Genomic DNA, 20,437 nt, shown 5'->3' with positions numbered 1-20,437 from the left:
TCCTTACGGAAAGACGTCGTTTATCGAATCGAAAACGCATCGTTCTGTGGCTGGTGTTAACGCTGTAACGCCCTGCTGTAGTGCAGCTGACCAAGCTCCCACTCGTGAATCATTTAAGGATGGCATCCGTCCATGTCGGTATCCGATCGGAGGAAAGTAGTCGGCCCACTTACTTACTGCAGAAATAAGCACCGAATCGTCGTGTAGCGTTGTCTAATGCAAATGAGAAATGTCCTGTGTATTCAGTATAACAACTACTGCAACGACGCGATTATCTCGATTCGCAACATTTATTTGTCACCTTCGTTGACCTCATCGCTGATGTTGCTTTCAAGTTTCTTTCGAAGAGCAAACCACGTTCTTCATAGCCGAATTGTGAGACCAGAGGCTCCTGCTGTTGGCGATGGAGGTTGTGCTACAGTTGGGGGTATTATTGGCTCGATACGTTAAAATGACTGCGAGAAGTAAGCACTTAACTATGAGTGAGAAACCACCGTTCCCAAACACTGCCATGGTGCCAAACCTCGATTCGTTTATAAATCTTGAGGTGATGTTTGATTCGGAAGACGTACGCTATCGAATGTTGTGTCCTTCCAATTGGTAGGCGGTTTAGTTTCGTATTTCTTACACATGTTATCTGCCACCTTCACGTTCCATTGCTACTACTGAGTGGCGTTTCGCATGTAGAAGGCGTGATCCGAAATGGGTGCTTTACGTAAAATTCTTCGACGAGGATGGGATTCGAACCCACGCGTGCATAGCACATTGGATTAGCAGTCCAACGCCTTAACCACTCGGCCACCTCGTCTGATGCATCGGAAACTATGTCCCTCGCTAGTCCTTACGGAAAGACGTCGTTTATCGATTCGAAAACGCATCGTTCTGTGGCTGGTGTTAACGCTGTAACGCCCTGCTGTAGTGCAGCTGACCAAGCTCCCACTCGTGAATCATTTAAGGATGGCATCCGTCCATGTCGGTATCCGATCGGAGGAAAGTAGTCGGTCCACTTACTTACTGCAGAAAAAAGCACCGAATCGTCGTGTAGCGTTGTCTAATGCAAATGAGAAATGTCCTGTGTATTCAGTATAACAACTACTGCAACGACGCGATTATCTCGATTCGCAACATTTATTTGTCACCTTCGTTGACCTCATCGCTGATGTTGCTTTCAAGTTTCTTTCGAAGAGCAAACCACGTTCTTCATAGCCGAATTGTGAGACCAGAGGCTCCTGCTGTTGGCGATGGAGCCAGGCCCTATCAGATCGCTTCCGTATATGGCGGTCGGACGAAAAGCAAACTGTCGAAAGGCGACAGTTGTGCTACAGTTGGGGGTATTATTGGCTCGATACGTTAAAATGACTGCGAGAAGTAAGCACTTAACTATGAGTGAGAAACCACCGTTCCCAAACACCGCCATGGTGCCAAACCTCGATTCGTTTATAAATCTTGAGGTGATGTTTGATTCGGAAGACGTACGCTATCGAATGTTGTGTCCTTCCAATTGGTAGGCGGTTTAGTTTCGTATTTCTTACACATGTTATCTGCCACCTTCACGTTCCATTGCTACTACTGAGTGGCGTTTCGCATGTAGAAGGCGTGATCCGAAATGGGTGCTTTACGTAAATTTCTTCGACGAGGATGGGATTCGAACCCACGCGTGCATAGCACATTGGATTAGCAGTCCAACGCCTTAACCACTCGGCCACCTCGTCTGATGCATCGGAAACTATGTCCCTCGCTAGTCCTTACGGAAAGACGTCGTTTATCGATTCGAAAACGCATCGTTCTGTGGCTGGTGTTAACGCTGTAACGCCCTGCTGTAGTGCAGCTGACCAAGCTCCCACTCGTGAATCATTTAAGGATGGCATCCGTCCATGTCGGTATCCGATCGGAGGAAAGTAGTCGGCCCACTTACTTACTGCAGAAAAAAGCACCGAATCGTCGTGTAGCGTTGTCTAATGCAAATGAGAAATGTCCTGTGTATTCAGTATAACAACTACTGCAACGACGCGATTATCTCGATTCGCAACATTTATTTGTCACCTTCGTTGACCTCATCGCTGATGTTGCTTTCAAGTTTCTTTCGAAGAGCAAACCACGTTCTTCATAGCCGAATTGTGAGACCAGAGGCTCCTGCTGTTGGCGATGGAGCCAGGCCCTATCAGATCGCTTCCGTATATGGCGGTCGGACGAAAAGCAAACTGTCGAAAGGCGACAGTTGTGCTACAGTTGGGGGTATTATTGGCTCGATACGTTAAAATGACTGCGAGAAGTAAGCACTTAACTATGAGTGAGAAACCACCGTTCCCAAACACCGCCATGGTGCCAAACCTCGATTCGTTTATAAATCTTGAGGTGATGTTTGATTCGGAAGACGTACGCTATCGAATGTTGTGTCCTTCCAATTGGTAGGCGGTTTAGTTTCGTATTTCTTACACATGTTATCTGCCACCTTCACGTTCCATTGCTACTACTGAGTGGCGTTTCGCATGTAGAAGGCGTGATCCGAAATGGGTGCTTTACGTAAAATTCTTCGACGAGGATGGGATTCGAACCCACGCGTGCATAGCACATTGGATTAGCAGTCCAACGCCTTAACCACTCGGCCACCTCGTCTGATGCATCGGAAACTATGTCCCTCGCTAGTCCTTACGGAAAGACGTCGTTTATCGATTCGAAAACGCATCGTTCTGTGGCTGGTGTTAACGCTGTAACGCCCTGCTGTAGTGCAGCTGACCAAGCTCCCACTCGTGAATCATTTAAGGATGGCATCCGTCCATGTCGGTATCCGATCGGAGGAAAGTAGTCGGCCCACTTACTTACTGCAGAAAAAAGCACCTGATCGTCGTGTAGCGTTGTCTAATGCAAATGAGAAATGTCCTGTGTATTCAGTATAACAACTACTGCAACGACGCGATTATCTCGATTCGCAACATTTATTTGTCACCTTCGTTGACCTCATCGCTGATGTTGCTTTCAAGTTTCTTTCGAAGAGCAAACCACGTTCTTCATAGCCGAATTGTGAGACCAGAGGCTCCTGCTGTTGGCGATGGAGCCAGGCCCTATCAGATCGCTTCCGTATATGGCGGTCGGACGAAAAGCAAACTGTCGAAAGGCGACAGTTGTGCTACAGTTGGGGGTATTATTGGCTCGATACGTTAAAATGACTGCGAGAAGTAAGCACTTAACTATGAGTGAGAAACCACCGTTCCCAAACACCGCCATGGTGCCAAACCTCGATTCGTTTATAAATCTTGAGGTGATGTTTGATTCGGAAGACGTACGCTATCGAATGTTGTGTCCTTCCAATTGGTAGGCGGTTTAGTTTCGTATTTCTTACACATGTTATCTGCCACCTTCACGTTCCATTGCTACTACTGAGTGGCGTTTCGCATGTAGAAGGCGTGATCCGAAATGGGTGCTTTACGTAAAGTTCTTCGACGAGGATGGGATTCGAACCCACGCGTGCATAGCACATTGGATTAGCAGTCCAACGCCTTAACCACTCGGCCACCTCGTCTGATGCATCGGAAACTATGTCCCTCGCTAGTCCTTACGGAAAGACGTCGTTTATCCATTCGAAAACGCATCGTTCTGTGGCTGGTGTTAACGCTGTAACGCCCTGCTGTAGTGCAGCTGACCAAGCTCCCACTCGTGAATCATTTAAGGATGGCATCCGTCCACGTCGGTATCCGATCGGAGGAAAGTAGTCGGCCCACTTACTTACTGCAGAAATAAGCACCGAATCGTCGTGTAGCGTTGTCTAATGCAAATGAGAAATGTCCTGTGTATTCAGTATAACAACTACTGCAACGACGCGATTATCTCGATTCGCAACATTTATTTGTCACCTTCGTTGACCTCATCGCTGATGTTGCTTTCAAGTTTCTTTCGAAGAGCAAACCACGTTCTTCATAGCCGAATTGTGAGACCAGAGGCTGCTGCTGTTGGCGATGGAGCCAGGCCCTATCAGATCGCTTCCGTATATGGCGGTCGGACGGAAAGCAAAACTGTCGAAAGGCGACAGTTGTGCTGCAGTTGGGGGTATTATTGGCTCGATACGTTAAAATGTCTGCGAGAAGTAAGCACTTAACTATGAGTGAGAAACCACCGTTCCCAAACACCGCCATGGTGCCAAACCTCGATTCGTTTATAAATCTTGAGGTGATGTTTGATTCGGAAGACGTACGCTATCGAATGTTGTGTCCTTCCAATTGGTAGGCGGTTTAGTTTCGTATTTCTTACAGATGTTATCTGCCACCTACACGTTCCATTGCTACTAGTGGGTGGCGTTTCGCATGTAGAAGGCGTGATCCGAAATGGGTGCTTTACGTAAAATTCTTCGACGAGGATGGGATTCGAACCCACGCGTGCAGAGCACATTGGATTAGCAGTCCAACAGCCTTAACCACTCGGCCACCTCGCCTGATGCATCGGAAACTGCGTCCCTCGCTAGTCCTTACGGAAAGAAGTCGTTTGTCGATTCCAAAACGCATCGTACTGTGGCTGGTGTTAACGCTGTAACGCCCTGCTGCAGTGCAGCTGACCAAGCTCCCACTCGTGAATCATTTAATGATGGCATCCGTCCACGTCGGTATCCGATCGGAGGAAAGTAGTCGGCCCACTTACTTACTGCAGAAATAAGCTCCGAATCGTCGTGTAGCGTTGTCTAATGCAAATGAGAAATGTCCTGTGCATTCAGTATAACAACTACCGCAACGACGCGATTATCTCGATGCGCAACATTTATTTGTCACCTTCGTTGACCTCATCGCTGATGTTGCTTCCAAGTTTCTTTCGAAGAGCAAACCACGTTCTTCGTAGCCGAATTGTGAGACCAGAGGCTCCTGCTGTTGGCGATGGAGCCAGGCCCTATCAGATCGCTTCCGTATATGGCGGTCGGACGGAAAGCAAAACTGTCGAAAGGCGACAGTTGTGCTACAGTTGGGGGTATTATTGGCTCGATACGTTAAAATGTCTGCGAGAAGTAAGCACTTAACTATGAGTGAGAAACCACCGTTCCCAAACACCGCCATGGTGCCAAACCTCGATTCGTTTATAAATCTTGAGGTGATGTTTGATTCGGAAGACGTACGCTATCGAATGTTGTGTCCTTCCAATTGGTAGGCGGTTTAGTTTCGTATTTCTTACAGATGTTATCTGCCACCTACACGTTCCATTGCTACTAGTGGGTGGCGTTTCGCATGTAGAATGCGGGATCCGAAATGGGTGCTTTACGTAAAATTCTTCGACGAGGATGGGATTCGAACCCACGCGTGCAGAGCACATTGGATTAGCAGTCCAACGCCTTAACCACTCGGCCACCTCGTCTGATGCATCAGAAACTGCGTCCCTCGCTAGTCCTTACGGAAAGAAGTCGTTTGTCGATTCCAAAACGCATCGTACTGTGGCTGGTGTTAACGCTGTAACGCCCTGCTGCAGTGCAGCTGACCAAGCTCCCACACGTGAATCATTTAATGATGGCATCCGTCCACGTCGGTATCCGATCGGAGGAAATTAGTCGGCCCACTTACTTACTGCAGAAATAAGCACCGAATCGTCGTGTAGCGTTGTCTAATGCAAATGAGAAATGTCCTGTGCATTCAGTATAACAACTACCGCAACGACGCGATTATCTCGATGCGCAACATTTATTTGTCACCTTCGTTGACCTCATCGCTGATGTTGCTTCCAAGTTTCTTTCGAAGAGCAAACCACGTTCTTCGTAGCCGAATTGTGAGACCAGAGGCTCCTGCTGTTGGCGATGGAGCCAGGCCCTATCAGATCGCTTCCGTATATGGCGGTCGGACGGAAAGCAAAACTGTCGAAAGGCGACAGTTGTGCTACAGTTGGGGGTATTATTGGCTCGATACGTTAAAATGTCTGCGAGAAGTAAGCACTTAACTATGAGTGAGAAACCACCGTTCCCAAACACCGCCATGGTGCCAAACCTCGATTCGTTTATAAATCTTGAGGTGATGTTTGTTTCGGAAGACGTACGCTATCGAATGTTGTGTCCTTCCAATTGGTAGGCGGTTTAGTTTCGTATTTCTTACAGATGTTATCTGCCACCTACACGTTCCATTGCTACTAGTGAGTGGCGTTTCGCATGTAGAAGGCGTGATCCGAAATGGGTGCTTTACGTAAAATTCTTCGACGAGGATGGGATTCGAACCCACGCGTGCAGAGCACATTGGATTAGCAGTCCAACAGCCTTAACCACTCGGCCACCTCGCCTGATGCATCGGAAACTGCGTCCCTCGCTAGTCCTTACGGAAAGAAGTCGTTTGTCGATTCCAAAACGCATCGTACTGTGGCTGGTGTTAACGCTGTAACGCCCTGCTGCAGTGCAGCTGACCAAGCTGCCACTCGTGAATCATTTAATGATGGCATCCGTCCACGTCGGTATCCGATCGGAGGAAAGTAGTCGGCCCACTTACTTACTGCAGAAATAAGCACCGAATCGTCGTGTAGCGTTGTCTAATGCAAATGAGAAATGTCCTGTGCATTCAGTATAACAACTACCGCAACGACGCGATTATCTCGATGCGCAACATTTATTTGTCACCTTCGTTGACCTCATCGCTGATGTTGCTTCCAAGTTTCTTTCGAAGAGCAAACCACGTTCTTCGTAGCCGAATTGTGAGACCAGAGGCTCCTGCTGTTGGCGATGGAGCCAGGCCCTATCAGATCGCTTCCGTATATGGCGGTCGGACGGAAAGCAAAACTGTCGAAAGGCGACAGTTGTGCTACAGTTGGGGGTATTATTGGCTCGATACGTTAAAATGTCTGCGAGAAGTAAGCACTTAACTATGAGTGAGAAACCACCGTTCCCAAACACCGCCATGGTGCCAAACCTCGATTCGTTTATAAATCTTGAGGTGATGTTTGATTCGGAAGACGTACGCTATCGAATGTTGTGTCTTTCCAATTGGTAGGCGGTTTAGTTTCGTATTTCTTACAGATGTTATCTGCCACCTACACGTTCCATTGCTACTAGTGAGTGGCGTTTCGCATGTAGAAGGCGTGATCCGAAATGGGTGCTTTACGTAAAATTCTTCGACGAGGATGGGATTCGAACCCACGCGTGCAGAGCACATTGGATTAGCAGTCCAACAGCCTTAACCACTCGGCCACCTCGCCTGATGCATCGGAAACTGCGTCCCTCGCTAGTCCTTACGGAAAGAAGTCGTTTGTCGATTCCAAAACGCATCGTACTGTGGCTGGTGTTAACGCTGTAACGCCCTGCTGCAGTGCAGCTGACCAAGCTGCCACTCGTGAATCATTTAACGATGGCATCCGTCCATGTCGGTATCCGATCGGAGGAAATTAGTCGGCCCACTTACTTACTGCAGAAATAAGCACCGAATCGTCGTGTAGCGTTGTCTAATGCAAATGAGAAATGTCCTGTGCATTCAGTATAACAACTACCGCAACGACGCGATTATCTCGATGCGCAACATTTATTTGTCACCTTCGTTGACCTCATCGCTGATGTTGCACAGTTGGGGGTATTATTGGCTCGATACGTTAAAATGTCTGCGAGAAGTAAGCACTTAACTATGAGTGAGAAACCACCGTTCCCAAACACCGCCATGGTGCCAAACCTCGATTCGTTTATAAATCTTGAGGTAATGTTTGATTCGGAAGACGTACGCTATCGAATGTTGTGTCCTTCCAATTGGTAGGCGGTTTAGTTTCGTATTTCTTACAGATGTTATCTGCCACCTACACGTTCCATTGCTACTAGTGAGTGGCGTTTCGCATGTAGAAGGCGTGATCCGAAATGGGTGCTTTACGTAAAATTCTTCGACGAGGATGGGATTCGAACCCACGCGTGCAGAGCACATTGGATTAGCAGTCCAACAGCCTTAACCACTCGGCCACCTCGCCTGATGCATCGGAAACTGCGTCCCTCGCTAGTCCTTACGGAAAGAAGTCGTTTGTCGATTCCAAAACGCATCGTACTGTGGCTGGTGTTAACGCTGTAACGCCCTGCTGCAGTGCAGCTGACCAAGCTGCCACTCGTGAATCATTTAATGATGGCATCCGTCCACGTCGGTATCCGATCGGAGGAAATTAGTCGGCCCACTTACTTACTGCAGAAATAAGCACCGAATCGTCGTGTAGCGTTGTCTAATGCAAATGAGAAATGTCCTGTGCATTCAGTATAACAACTACCGCAACGACGCGATTATCTCGATGCGCAACATTTATTTGTCACCCTCGTTGACCTCATCGCTGATGTTGCTTCCAAGTTTCTTTCGAAGAGCAAACCACGTTCTTCGTAGCCGAATTGTGAGACCAGAGGCTCCTGCTGTTGGCGATGGAGCCAGGCCCTATCAGATCGCTTCCGTATATGGCGGTCGGACGGAAAGCAAAACTGTCGAAAGGCGACAGTTGTGCTACAGTTGGGGGTATTATTGGCTCGATACGTTAAAATGTCTGCGAGAAGTAAGCACTTAACTATGAGTGAGAAACCACCGTTCCCAAACACCGCCATGGTGCCAAACCTCGATTCGTTTATAAATCTTGAGGTGATGTTTGATTCGGAAGACGTACGCTATCGAATGTTGTGTCTTTCCAATTGGTAGGCGGTTTAGTTTCGTATTTCTTACAGATGTTATCTGCCACCTACACGTTCCATTGCTACTAGTGAGTGGCGTTTCGCATGTAGAAGGCGTGATCCGAAATGGGTGCTTTACGTAAAATTCTTCGACGAGGATGGGATTCGAACCCACGCGTGCAGAGCACATTGGATTAGCAGTCCAACAGCCTTAACCACTCGGCCACCTCGCCTGATGCATCGGAAACTGCGTCCCTCGCTAGTCCTTACGGAAAGAAGTCGTTTGTCGATTCCAAAACGCATCGTACTGTGGCTGGTGTTAACGCTGTAACGCCCTGCTGCAGTGCAGCTGACCAAGCTGCCACTCGTGAATCATTTAACGATGGCATCCGTCCACGTCGGTATCCGATCGGAGGAAATTAGTCGGCCCACTTACTTACTGCAGAAATAAGCACCGAATCGTCGTGTAGCGTTGTCTAATGCAAATGAGAAATGTCCTGTGCATTCAGTATAACAACTACCGCAACGACGCGATTATCTCGATGCGCAACATTTATTTGTCACCTTCGTTGACCTCATCGCTGATGTTGCACAGTTGGGGGTATTATTGGCTCGATACGTTAAAATGTCTGCGAGAAGTAAGCACTTAACTATGAGTGAGAAACCACCGTTCCCAAACACCGCCATGGTGCCAAACCTCGATTCGTTTATAAATCTTGAGGTGATGTTTGATTCGGAAGACGTACGCTATCGAATGTTGTGTCCTTCCAATTGGTAGGCGGTTTAGTTTCGTATTTCTTACAGATGTTATCTGCCACCTACACGTTCCATTGCTACTAGTGAGTGGCGTTTCGCATGTAGAAGGCGTGATCCGAAATGGGTGCTTTACGTAAAATTCTTCGACGAGGATGGGATTCGAACCCACGCGTGCAGAGCACATTGGATTAGCAGTCCAACAGCCTTAACCACTCGGCCACCTCGCCTGATGCATCGGAAACTGCGTCCCTCGCTAGTCCTTACGGAAAGAAGTCGTTTGTCGATTCCAAAACGCATCGTACTGTGGCTGGTGTTAACGCTGTAACGCCCTGCTGCAGTGCAGCTGACCAAGCTGCCACTCGTGAATCATTTAATGATGGCATCCGTCCACGTCGGTATCCGATCGGAGGAAATTAGTCGGCCCACTTACTTACTGCAGAAATAAGCACCGAATCGTCGTGTAGCGTTGTCTAATGCAAATGAGAAATGTCCTGTGCATTCAGTATAACAACTACCGCAACGACGCGATTATCTCGATGCGCAACATTTATTTGTCACCCTCGTTGACCTCATCGCTGATGTTGCTTCCAAGTTTCTTTCGAAGAGCAAACCACGTTCTTCGTAGCCGAATTGTGAGACCAGAGGCTCCTGCTGTTGGCGATGGAGCCAGGCCCTATCAGATCGCTTCCGTATATGGCGGTCGGACGGAAAGCAAAACTGTCGAAAGGCGACAGTTGTGCTACAGTTGGGGGTATTATTGGCTCGATAAGTTAAAATGTCTGCGAGAAGTAAGCACTTAACTATGAGTGAGAAACCACCGTTCCCAAACACCGCCATGGTGCCAAACCTCGATTCGTTTATAAATCTTGAGGTGATGTTTGATTCGGAAGACGTACGCTATCGAATGTTGTGTCCTTCCAATTGGTAGGCGGTTTAGTTTCGTATTTCTTACAGATGTTATCTGCCACCTACACGTTCCATTGCTACTAGTGAGTGGCGTTTCGCATGTAGAAGGCGTGATCCGAAATGGGTGCTTTACGTAAAATTCTTCGACGAGGATGGGATTCGAACCCACGCGTGCAGAGCACATTGGATTAGCAGTCCAACAGCCTTAACCACTCGGCCACCTCGCCTGATGCATCGGAAACTGCGTCCCTCGCTAGTCCTTACGGAAAGAAGTCGTTTGTCGATTCCAAAACGCATCGTACTGTGGCTGGTGTTAACGCTGTAACGCCCTGCTGCAGTGCAGCTGACCAAGCTGCCACTCGTGAATCATTTAATGATGGCATCCGTCCACGTCGGTATCCGATCGGAGGAAATTAGTCGGCCCACTTACTTACTGCAGAAATAAGCACCAAATCGTCGTGTAGCGTTGTCTAATGCAAATGAGAAATGTCCTGTGCATTCAGTATAACAACTACCGCAACGACGCGATTATCTCGATGCGCAACATTTATTTGTCACCTTCGTTGACCTCATCGCTGATGTTGCTTCCAAGTTTCTTTCGAAGAGCAAACCACGTTCTTCGTAGCCGAATTGTGAGACCAGAGGCTCCTGCTGTTGGCGATGGAGCCAGGCCCTATCAGATCGCTTCCGTATATGGCGGTCGGACGGAAAGCAAAACTGTCGAAAGGCGACAGTTGTGCTACAGTTGGGGGTATTATTGGCTCGATACGTTAAAATGTCTGCGAGAAGTAAGCACTTAACTATGAGTGAGAAACCACCGTTCCCAAACACCGCCATGGTGCCAAACCTCGATTCGTTTATAAATCTTGAGGTGATGTTTGATTCGGAAGACGTACGCTATCGAATGTTGTGTCCTTCCAATTGGTAGGCGGTTTAGTTTCGTATTTCTTACAGATGTTATCTGCCACCTACACGTTCCATTGCTACTAGTGAGTGGCGTTTCGCATGTAGATGGCGTGATCCGAAATGGGTGCTTTACGTAAAATTCTTCGTCGAGGATGGGATTCGTACCCACGCGTGCAGAGCACATTGGATTAGCAGTCCAACAGCCTTAACCACTCGGCCACCTCGCCTGATGCATCGGAAACTGCGTCCCTCGCTAGTCCTTACGGAAAGAAGTCGTTTGTCGATTCCAAAACGCATCGTACTGTGGCTGGTGTTAACGCTGTAACGCCCTGCTGCAGTGCAGCTGACCAAGCTGCCACTCGTGAATCATTTAATGATGGCATCCGTCCACGTCGGTATCCGATCGGAGGAAATTAGTCGGCCCACTTACTTACTGCAGAAATAAGCACCGAATCGTCGTGTAGCGTTGTCTAATGCAAATGAGAAATGTCCTGTGCATTCAGTATAACAACTACCGCAACGACGCGATTATCTCGATGCGCAACATTTATTTGTCACCTTCGTTGACCTCATCGCTGATGTTGCTTCCAAGTTTCTTTCGAAGAGCAAACCACGTTCTTCGTAGCCGAATTGTGAGACCAGAGGCTCCTGCTGTTGGCGATGGAGCCAGGCCCTATCAGATCGCTTCCGTATATGGCGGTCGGACGGAAAGCAAAACTGTCGAAAGGCGACAGTTGTGCTACAGTTGGGGGTATTATTGGCTCGATACGTTAAAATGTCTGCGAGAAGTAAGCACTTAACTATGAGTGAGAAACCACCGTTCCCAAACACCGCCATGGTGCCAAACCTCGATTCTTTTATAAATCTTGAGGTGATGTTTGATTCGGAAGACGTACGCTATCGAATGTTGTGTCCTTCCAATTGGTAGGCGGTTTAGTTTCGTATTTCTTACAGATGTTATCTGCCACCTACACGTTCCATTGCTACTAGTGAGTGGCGTTTCGCATGTAGAAGGCGTGATCCGAAATGGGTGCTTTACGTAAAATTCTTCGACGAGGATGGGATTCGAACCCACGCGTGCAGAGCACATTGGATTAGCAGTCCAACAGCCTTAACCACTCGGCCACCTCGCCTGATGCATCGGAAACTGCGTCCCTCGCTAGTCCTTACGGAAAGAAGTCGTTTGTCGATTCCAAAACGCATCGTACTGTGGCTGGTGTTAACGCTGTAACGCCCTGCTGCAGTGCAGCTGACCAAGCTGCCACTCGTGAATCATTTAATGATGGCATCCGTCCACGTCGGTATCCGATCGGAGGAAATTAGTCGGCCCACTTACTTACTGCAGAAATAAGCAGCGAATCGTCGTGTAGCGTTGTCTAATGCAAATGAGAAATGTCCTGTGCATTCAGTATAACAACTACCGCAACGACGCGATGATCTCGATGCGCAACATTTATTTGTCACCTTCGTTGACCTCATCGCTGATGTTGCTTCCAAGTTTCTTTCGAAGAGCAAACCACGTTCTTCGTAGCCGAATTGTGAGACCAGAGGCTCCTGCTGTTGGCGATGGAGCCAGGCCCTATCAGATCGCTTCCGTATATGGCGGTCGGACGGAAAGCAAAACTGTCGAAAGGCGACAGTTGTGCTACAGTTGGGGGTATTATTGGCTCGATACGTTAAAATGTCTGCGAGAAGTAAGCACTTAACTATGAGTGAGAAACCACCGTTCCCAAACACCGCCATGGTGCCAAACCTCGATTCGTTTATAAATCTTGAGGTGATGTTTGATTCGGAAGACGTACGCTATCGAATGTTGTGTCCTTCCAATTGGTAGGCGGTTTAGTTTCGTATTTCTTACAGATGTTATCTGCCACCTACACGTTCCATTGCTACTAGTGAGTGGCGTTTCGCATGTAGAAGGCGTGATCCGAAATGGGTGCTTTACGTAAAATTCTTCGACGAGGATGGGATTCGAACCCACGCGTGCAGAGCACATTGGATTAGCAGTCCAACAGCCTTAACCACTCGGCCACCTCGCCTGATGCATCGGAAACTGCGTCCCTCGCTAGTCCTTACGGAAAGAAGTCGTTTGTCGATTCCAAAACGCATCGTACTGTGGCTGGTGTTAACGCTGTAACGCCCTGCTGCAGTGCAGCTGACCAAGCTGCCACTCGTGAATCATTTAATGATGGCATCCGTCCACGTCGGTATCCGATCGGAGGAAATTAGTCGGCCCACTTACTTACTGCAGAAATAAGCACCGAATCGTCGTGTAGCGTTGTCTAATGCAAATGAGAAATGTCCTGTGCATTCAGTATAACAACTACCGCAACGACGCGATTATCTCGATGCGCAACATTTATTTGTCACCTTCGTTGACCTCATCGCTGATGTTGCACAGTTGGGGGTATTATTGGCTCGATACGTTAAAATGTCTGCGAGAAGTAAGCACTTAACTATGAGTGAGAAACCACCGTTCCCAAACACCGCCATGGTGCCAAACCTCGATTCGTTTATAAATCTTGAGGTGATGTTTGATTCGGAAGACGTACGCTATCGAATGTTGTGTCCTTCCAATTGGTAGGCGGTTTAGTTTCGTATTTCTTACAGATGTTATCTGCCACCTACACGTTCCATTGCTACTAGTGAGTGGCGTTTCGCATGTAGATGGCGTGATCCGAAATGGGTGCTTTACGTAAAATTCTTCGACGAGGATGGGATTCGTACCCACGCGTGCAGAGCACATTGGATTAGCAGTCCAACAGCCTTAACCACTCGGCCACCTCGCCTGATGCATCGGAAACTGCGTCCCTCGCTAGTCCTAACGGAAAGAAGTCGTTTGTCGATTCCAAAACGCATCGTACTGTGGCTGGTGTTAACGCTGTAACGCCCTGCTGCAGTGCAGCTGACCAAGCTCCCACTCGTGAATCATTTAATGATGGCATCCATCCACGTCGGTATCCGATCGGAGGAAATTAGTCGGCCCACTTACTTACTGCAGAAATAAGCTCCGAATCGTCGTGTAGCGTTGTCTAATGCAAATGAGAAATGTCCTGTGCATTCAGTATAACAACTACCGCAACGACGCGATTATCTCGATGCGCAACATTTATTTGTCACCTTCGTTGACCTCATCGCTGATGTTGCTTCCAAGTTTCTTTCGAAGAGCAAACCACGTTCTTCGTAGCCGAATTGTGAGACCAGAGGCTCCTGCTGTTGGCGATGGAGCCAGGCCCTATCAGATCGCTTCCGTATATGGCGGTCGGACGGAAAGCAAAACTGTCGAAAGGCGACAGTTGTGCTACAGTTGGGGGTATTATTGGCTCGATACGTTAAAATGTCTGCGAGAAGTAAGCACTTAACTATGAGTGAGAAACCACCGTTCCCAAACACCGCCATGGTGCCAAACCTCGATTCGTTTATAAATCTTGAGGTGATGTTTGATTCGGAAGACGTACGCTATCGAATGTTGTGTCCTTCCAATTGGTAGGCGGTTTAGTTTCGTATTTCTTACAGATGTTATCTGCCACCTACACGTTCCATTGCTACTAGTGAGTGGCGTTTCGCATGTAGAAGGCGTGATCCGAAATGGGTGCTTTACGTAAAATTCTTCGACGAGGATGGGATTCGAACCCACGCGTGCAGAGCACATTGGATTAGCAGTCCAACAGCCTTAACCACTCGGCCACCTCGCCTGATGCATCGGAAACTGCGTCCCTCGCTAGTCCTTACGGAAAGAAGTCGTTTGTCGATTCCAAAACGCATCGTACTGTGGCTGGTGTTAACGCTGTAACGCCCTGCTGCAGTGCAGCTGACCAAGCTGCCACTCGTGAATCATTTAATGATGGCATCCGTCCACGTCGGTATCCGATCGGAGGAAATTAGTCGGCCCACTTACTTACTGCAGAAATAAGCACCGAATCGTCGTGTAGCGTTGTCTAATGCAAATGAGAAATGTCCTGTGCATTCAGTATAACAACTACCGCAACGACGCGATTATCTCGATGCGCAACATTTATTTGTCACCCTCGTTGACCTCATCGCTGATGTTGCTTCCAAGTTTCTTTCGAAGAGCAAACCACGTTCTTCGTAGCCGAATTGTGAGACCAGAGGCTCCTGCTGTTGGCGATGGAGCCAGGCCCTATCAGATCGCTTCCGTATATGGCGGTCGGACGGAAAGCAAAACTGTCGAAAGGCGACAGTTGTGCTACAGTTGGGGGTATTATTGGCTCGATACGTTAAAATGTCTGCGAGAAGTAAGCACTTAACTATGAGTGAGAAACCACCGTTCCCAAACACCGCCATGGTGCCAAACCTCGATTCGTTTATAAATCTTGAGGTGATGTTTGATTCGGAAGACGTACGCTATCGAATGTTGTGTCCTTCCAATTGGTAGGCGGTTTAGTTTCGTATTTCTTACAGATGTTATCTGCCACCTACACGTTCCATTGCTACTAGTGAGTGGCGTTTCGCATGTAGAAGGCGTGATCCGAAATGGGTGCTTTACGTAAAATTCTTCGACGAGGATGGGATTCGAACCCACGCGTGCAGAGCACATTGGATTAGCAGTCCAACAGCCTTAACCACTCGGCCACATCGCCTGATGCATCGGAAACTGCGTCCCTCGCTAGTCCTTACGGAAAGAAGTCGTTTGTCGATTCCAAAACGCATCGTACTGTGGCTGGTGTTAACGCTGTAACGCCCTGCTGCAGTGCAGCTGACCAAGCTGCCACTCGTGAATCATTTAATGATGGCATCCGTCCACGTCGGTATCCGATCGGAGGAAATTAGTCGGCCCACTTACTTACTGCAGAAATAAGCACCGAATCGTCGTGTAGCGTTGTCTAATGCAAATGAGAAATGTCCTGTGCATTCAGTATAACAACTACCGCAACGACGCGATTATCTCGATGCGCAACATTTATTTGTCACCTTCGTTGACCTCATCGCTGATGTTGCTTCCAAGTTTCTTTCGAAGAGCAAACCACGTTCTTCGTAGCCGAATTGTGAGACCAGAGGCTCCTGCTGTTGGCGATGGAGCCAGGCCCTATCAGATCGCTTCCGTATATGGCGGTCGGACGGAAAGCAAAACTGTCGAAAGGCGACAGTTGTGCTACAGTTGGGGGTATTATTGGCTCGATACGTTAAAATGTCTGCGAGAAGTAAGCACTTAACTATGAGTGAGAAACCACCGTTCCCAAACACCGCCATGGTGCCAAACCTCGATTCGTTTATAAATCTTGAGGTGATGTTTGATTCGGAAGACGTACGCTATCGAATGTTGTGTCCTTCCAATTGGTAGGCGGTTTAGTTTCGTATTTCTTACAGATGTTATCTGCCACCTACACGTTCCATTGCTACTAGTGAGTGGCGTTTCGCATGTAGATGGCGTGATCCGAAATGGGTGCTTTACGTAAAATTCTTCGACGAGGATGGGATTCGTACCCACGCGTGCAGAGCACATTGGATTAGCAGTCCAACAGCCTTAACCACTCGGCCACCTCGCCTGATGCATCGGAAACTGCGTCCCTCGCTAGTCCTTACGGAAAGAAGTCGTTTGTCGATTCCAAAACGCATCGTACTGTGGCTGGTGTTAACGCTGTAACGCCCTGCTGCAGTGCAGCTGACCAAGCTGCCACTCGTGAATCATTTAATGATGGCATCCGTCCACGTCGGTATCCGATCGGAGGAAATTAGTCGGCCCACTTACTTACTGCAGAAATAAGCACCGAATCGTCGTGTAGCGTTGTCTAATGCAAATGAGAAATGTCCTGTGCATTCAGTATAACAACTACCGCAACGACGCGATGATCTCGATGCGCAACATTTATTTGTCACCTTCGTTGACCTCATCGCTGATGTTGCTTCCAAGTTTCTTTCGAAGAGCAAACCACGTTCTTCGTAGCCGAATTGTGAGACCAGAGGCTCCTGCTGTTGGCGATGGAGCCAGGCCCTATCAGATCGCTTCCGTATATGGCGGTCGGACGGAAAGCAAAACTGTCGAAAGGCGACAGTTGTGCTACAGTTGGGGGTATTATTGGCTCGATACGTTAAAATGTCTGCGAGAAGTAAGCACTTAACTATGAGTGAGAAACCACCGTTCCCAAACACCGCCATGGTGCCAAACCTCGATTCGTTTATAAATCTTGAGGTGATGTTTGATTCGGAAGACGTACGCTATCGAATGTTGTGTCCTTCCAATTGGTAGGCGGTTTAGTTTCGTATTTCTTACAGATGTTATCTGCCACCTACACGTTCCATTGCTACTAGTGAGTGGCGTTTCGCATGTAGAAGGCGTGATCCGAAATGGGTGCTTTACGTAAAATTCTTCGACGAGGATGGGATTCGAACCCACGCGTGCAGAGCACATTGGATTAGCAGTCCAACAGCCTTAACCACTCGGCCACCTCGCCTGATGCATCGGAAACTGCGTCCCTCGCTAGTCCTTACGGAAAGAAGTCGTTTGTCGATTCCAAAACGCATCGTACTGTGGCTGGTGTTAACGCTGTAACGCCCTGCTGCAGTGCAGCTGACCAAGCTGCCACTCGTGAATCATTTAATGATGGCATCCGTCCACGTCGGTATCCGATTGGAGGAAATTAGTCGGCCCACTTACTTACTGCAGAAATAAGCACCGAATCGTCGTGTAGCGTTGTCTAATGCAAATGAGAAATGTCCTGTGCATTCAGTATAACAACTACCGCAACGACGCGATTATCTCGATGCGCAACATTTATTTGTCACCTTCGTTGACCTCATCGCTGATGTTGCACAGTTGGGGGTATTATTGGCTCGATACGTTAAAATGTCTGCGAGAAGTAAGCACTTAACTATGAGTGAGAAACCACCGTTCCCAAACACCGCCATGGTGCCAAACCTCGATTCGTTTATAAATCTTGAGGTGATGTTTGATTCGGAAGACGTACGCTATCGAATGTTGTGTCCTTCCAATTGGTAGGCGGTTTAGTTTCGTATTTCTTACAGATGTTATCTGCCACCTACACGTTCCATTGCTACTAGTGAGTGGCGTTTCGCATGTAGATGGCGTGATCCGAAATGGGTGCTTTACGTAAAATTCTTCGACGAGGATGGGATTCGTACCCACGCGTGCAGAGCACATTGGATTAGCAGTCCAACAGCCTTAACCACTCGGCCACCTCGCCTGATGCATCGGAAACTGCGTCCCTCGCTAGTCCTAACGGAAAGAAGTCGTTTGTCGATTCCAAAACGCATCGTACTGTGGCTGGTGTTAACGCTGTAACGCCCTGCTGCAGTGCAGCTGACCAAGCTCCCACTCGTGAATCATTTAATGATGGCATCCATCCACGTCGGTATCCGATCGGAGGAAATTAGTCGGCCCACTTACTTACTGCAGAAATAAGCTCCGAATCGTCGTGTAGCGTTGTCTAATGCAAATGAGAAATGTCCTGTGCATTCAGTATAACAACTACCGCAACGACGCGATTATCTCGATGCGCAACATTTATTTGTCACCTTCGTTGACCTCATCGCTGATGTTGCTTCCAAGTTTCTTTCGAAGAGCAAACCACGTTCTTCGTAGCCGAATTGTGAGACCAGAGGCTCCTGCTGTTGGCGATGGAGCCAGGCCCTACCAGATCGCTTCCGTATATGGCGGTCGGACGGAAAGCAAAACTGTCGAAAGGCGACAGTTGTGCTACAGTTGGGGGTATTATTGGCTCGATACGTTAAAATGTCTGCGAGAAGTAAGCACTTAACTATGAGTGAGAAACCACCGTTCCCAAACACCGCCATGGTGCCAAACCTCGATTCGTTTATAAATCTTGAGGTGATGTTTGATTCGGAAGACGTACGCTATCGAATGTTGTGTCCTTCCAATTGGTAGGCGGTTTAGTTTCGTATTTCTTACAGATGTTATCTGCCACCTACACGTTCCATTGCTACTAGTGAGTGGCGTTTCGCATGTAGATGGCGTGATCCGAAATGGGTGCTTTACGTAAAATTCTTCGACGAGGATGGGATTCGTACCCACGCGTGCAGAGCACATTGGATTAGCAGTCCAACAGCCTTAACCACTCGGCCACCTCGCCTGATGCATCGGAAACTGCGTCCCTCGCTAGTCCTTACGGAAAGAAGTCGTTTGTCGATTCCAAAACGCATCGTACTGTGGCTGGTGTTAACGCTGTAACGCCCTGCTGCAGTGCAGCTGACCAAGCTGCCACTCGTGAATCATTTAATGATGGCATCCGTCCACGTCGGTATCCGATCGGAGGAAATTAGTCGGCCCACTTACTTACTGCAGAAATAAGCACCGAATCGTCGTGTAGCGTTGTCTAATGCAAATGAGAAATGTCCTGTGCATTCAGTATAACAACTACCGCAACGACGCGATTATCTCGATGCGCAACATTTATTTGTCACCTTCGTTGACCTCATCGCTGATGTTGCTTCCAAGTTTCTTTCGAAGAGCAAACCACGTTCTTCGTAGCCGAATTGTGAGACCAGAGGCTCCTGCTGTTGGCGATGGAGCCAGGCCCTATCAGATCGCTTCCGTATATGGCGGTCGGACGGAAAGCAAAACTGTCGAAAGGCGACAGTTGTGCTACAGTTGGGGGTATTATTGGCTCGATACGTTAAAATGTCTGCGAGAAGTAAGCACTTAACTATGAGTGAGAAACCACCGTTCCCAAACACCGCCATGGTGCCAAACCTCGATTCGTTTATAAATCTTGAGGTGATGTTTGATTCGGAAGACGTACGCTATCGAATGTTGTGTCCTTCCAATTGGTAGGCGGTTTAGTTTCGTATTTCTTACAGATGTTATCTGCCACCTACACGTTCCATTGCTACTAGTGAGTGGCGTTTCGCATGTAGAAGGCGTGATCCGAAATGGGTGCTTTACGTAAAATTCTTCGACGAGGATGGGATTCGAACCCACGCGTGCAGAGCACATTGGATTAGCAGTCCAACAGCCTTAACCACTCGGCCACCTCGCCTGATGCATCGGAAACTGCGTCCCTCGCTAGTCCTTACGGAAAGAAGTCGTTTGTCGATTCCAAAACGCATCGTACTGTGGCTGGTGTTAACGCTGTAACGCCCTGCTGCAGTGCAGCTGACCAAGCTGCCACTCGTGAATCATTTAATGATGGCATCCGTCCACGTCGGTATCCGATCGGAGGAAATTAGTCGGCCCACTTACTTACTGCAGAAATAAGCACCGAATCGTCGTGTAGCGTTGTCTAATGCAAATGAGAAATGTCCTGTGCATTCAGTATAACAACTACCGCAACGACGCGATTATCTCGATGCGCAACATTTATTTGT

The 20,437-nt window shown here is 48.2% G+C and overlaps 23 non-coding genes across 23 annotated transcripts; all 23 read right to left on the bottom strand.

Annotated features, from left to right (window-relative positions):
• Positions 1–726: 726 nt before the first annotated feature.
• Positions 727–808, bottom strand: Trnas-gcu (transfer RNA serine (anticodon GCU)). Its single transcript has one exon. It is a non-coding gene; the product is annotated as a tRNA-Ser (tRNA).
• Positions 809–1,630: 822 nt separating this feature from the next.
• Trnas-gcu (transfer RNA serine (anticodon GCU)) lies at positions 1,631–1,712 on the bottom strand. Its single transcript has one exon. It is a non-coding gene; the product is annotated as a tRNA-Ser (tRNA).
• An 822-nt stretch (positions 1,713–2,534) lies between these two features.
• Trnas-gcu (transfer RNA serine (anticodon GCU)) lies at positions 2,535–2,616 on the bottom strand. The gene has a single exon. It is a non-coding gene; the product is annotated as a tRNA-Ser (tRNA).
• Positions 2,617–3,438: 822 nt separating this feature from the next.
• Trnas-gcu (transfer RNA serine (anticodon GCU)) lies at positions 3,439–3,520 on the bottom strand. Its single transcript has one exon. It is a non-coding gene; the product is annotated as a tRNA-Ser (tRNA).
• An 823-nt stretch (positions 3,521–4,343) lies between these two features.
• Trnas-gcu (transfer RNA serine (anticodon GCU)) lies at positions 4,344–4,426 on the bottom strand. Its single transcript has one exon. It is a non-coding gene; the product is annotated as a tRNA-Ser (tRNA).
• Positions 4,427–5,249: 823 nt separating this feature from the next.
• Positions 5,250–5,331, bottom strand: Trnas-gcu (transfer RNA serine (anticodon GCU)). The gene has a single exon. It is a non-coding gene; the product is annotated as a tRNA-Ser (tRNA).
• Positions 5,332–6,154: 823 nt separating this feature from the next.
• Trnas-gcu (transfer RNA serine (anticodon GCU)) lies at positions 6,155–6,237 on the bottom strand. The gene has a single exon. It is a non-coding gene; the product is annotated as a tRNA-Ser (tRNA).
• Positions 6,238–7,060: 823 nt separating this feature from the next.
• On the bottom strand, positions 7,061–7,143 carry Trnas-gcu (transfer RNA serine (anticodon GCU)). Its single transcript has one exon. It is a non-coding gene; the product is annotated as a tRNA-Ser (tRNA).
• A 667-nt stretch (positions 7,144–7,810) lies between these two features.
• On the bottom strand, positions 7,811–7,893 carry Trnas-gcu (transfer RNA serine (anticodon GCU)). The gene has a single exon. It is a non-coding gene; the product is annotated as a tRNA-Ser (tRNA).
• An 823-nt stretch (positions 7,894–8,716) lies between these two features.
• On the bottom strand, positions 8,717–8,799 carry Trnas-gcu (transfer RNA serine (anticodon GCU)). The gene has a single exon. It is a non-coding gene; the product is annotated as a tRNA-Ser (tRNA).
• Positions 8,800–9,466: 667 nt separating this feature from the next.
• On the bottom strand, positions 9,467–9,549 carry Trnas-gcu (transfer RNA serine (anticodon GCU)). The gene has a single exon. It is a non-coding gene; the product is annotated as a tRNA-Ser (tRNA).
• Positions 9,550–10,372: 823 nt separating this feature from the next.
• On the bottom strand, positions 10,373–10,455 carry Trnas-gcu (transfer RNA serine (anticodon GCU)). Its single transcript has one exon. It is a non-coding gene; the product is annotated as a tRNA-Ser (tRNA).
• Positions 10,456–11,278: 823 nt separating this feature from the next.
• Trnas-gcu (transfer RNA serine (anticodon GCU)) lies at positions 11,279–11,361 on the bottom strand. The gene has a single exon. It is a non-coding gene; the product is annotated as a tRNA-Ser (tRNA).
• Positions 11,362–12,184: 823 nt separating this feature from the next.
• On the bottom strand, positions 12,185–12,267 carry Trnas-gcu (transfer RNA serine (anticodon GCU)). Its single transcript has one exon. It is a non-coding gene; the product is annotated as a tRNA-Ser (tRNA).
• An 823-nt stretch (positions 12,268–13,090) lies between these two features.
• Trnas-gcu (transfer RNA serine (anticodon GCU)) lies at positions 13,091–13,173 on the bottom strand. Its single transcript has one exon. It is a non-coding gene; the product is annotated as a tRNA-Ser (tRNA).
• Positions 13,174–13,840: 667 nt separating this feature from the next.
• Positions 13,841–13,923, bottom strand: Trnas-gcu (transfer RNA serine (anticodon GCU)). Its single transcript has one exon. It is a non-coding gene; the product is annotated as a tRNA-Ser (tRNA).
• Positions 13,924–14,746: 823 nt separating this feature from the next.
• Positions 14,747–14,829, bottom strand: Trnas-gcu (transfer RNA serine (anticodon GCU)). The gene has a single exon. It is a non-coding gene; the product is annotated as a tRNA-Ser (tRNA).
• Positions 14,830–15,652: 823 nt separating this feature from the next.
• On the bottom strand, positions 15,653–15,735 carry Trnas-gcu (transfer RNA serine (anticodon GCU)). Its single transcript has one exon. It is a non-coding gene; the product is annotated as a tRNA-Ser (tRNA).
• An 823-nt stretch (positions 15,736–16,558) lies between these two features.
• On the bottom strand, positions 16,559–16,641 carry Trnas-gcu (transfer RNA serine (anticodon GCU)). Its single transcript has one exon. It is a non-coding gene; the product is annotated as a tRNA-Ser (tRNA).
• Positions 16,642–17,464: 823 nt separating this feature from the next.
• On the bottom strand, positions 17,465–17,547 carry Trnas-gcu (transfer RNA serine (anticodon GCU)). The gene has a single exon. It is a non-coding gene; the product is annotated as a tRNA-Ser (tRNA).
• A 667-nt stretch (positions 17,548–18,214) lies between these two features.
• On the bottom strand, positions 18,215–18,297 carry Trnas-gcu (transfer RNA serine (anticodon GCU)). Its single transcript has one exon. It is a non-coding gene; the product is annotated as a tRNA-Ser (tRNA).
• Positions 18,298–19,120: 823 nt separating this feature from the next.
• Positions 19,121–19,203, bottom strand: Trnas-gcu (transfer RNA serine (anticodon GCU)). Its single transcript has one exon. It is a non-coding gene; the product is annotated as a tRNA-Ser (tRNA).
• An 823-nt stretch (positions 19,204–20,026) lies between these two features.
• On the bottom strand, positions 20,027–20,109 carry Trnas-gcu (transfer RNA serine (anticodon GCU)). Its single transcript has one exon. It is a non-coding gene; the product is annotated as a tRNA-Ser (tRNA).
• Between the last annotated feature and the right edge of the window lie 328 nt (positions 20,110–20,437).

This window comes from Schistocerca cancellata, chromosome 2, assembly GCF_023864275.1.
Source record: "Schistocerca cancellata isolate TAMUIC-IGC-003103 chromosome 2, iqSchCanc2.1, whole genome shotgun sequence".
In the NCBI taxonomy this organism is placed as follows: domain Eukaryota; kingdom Metazoa; phylum Arthropoda; class Insecta; order Orthoptera; family Acrididae; genus Schistocerca; species Schistocerca cancellata.
This window is presented reverse-complemented; position numbering and strand designations above follow the sequence as displayed.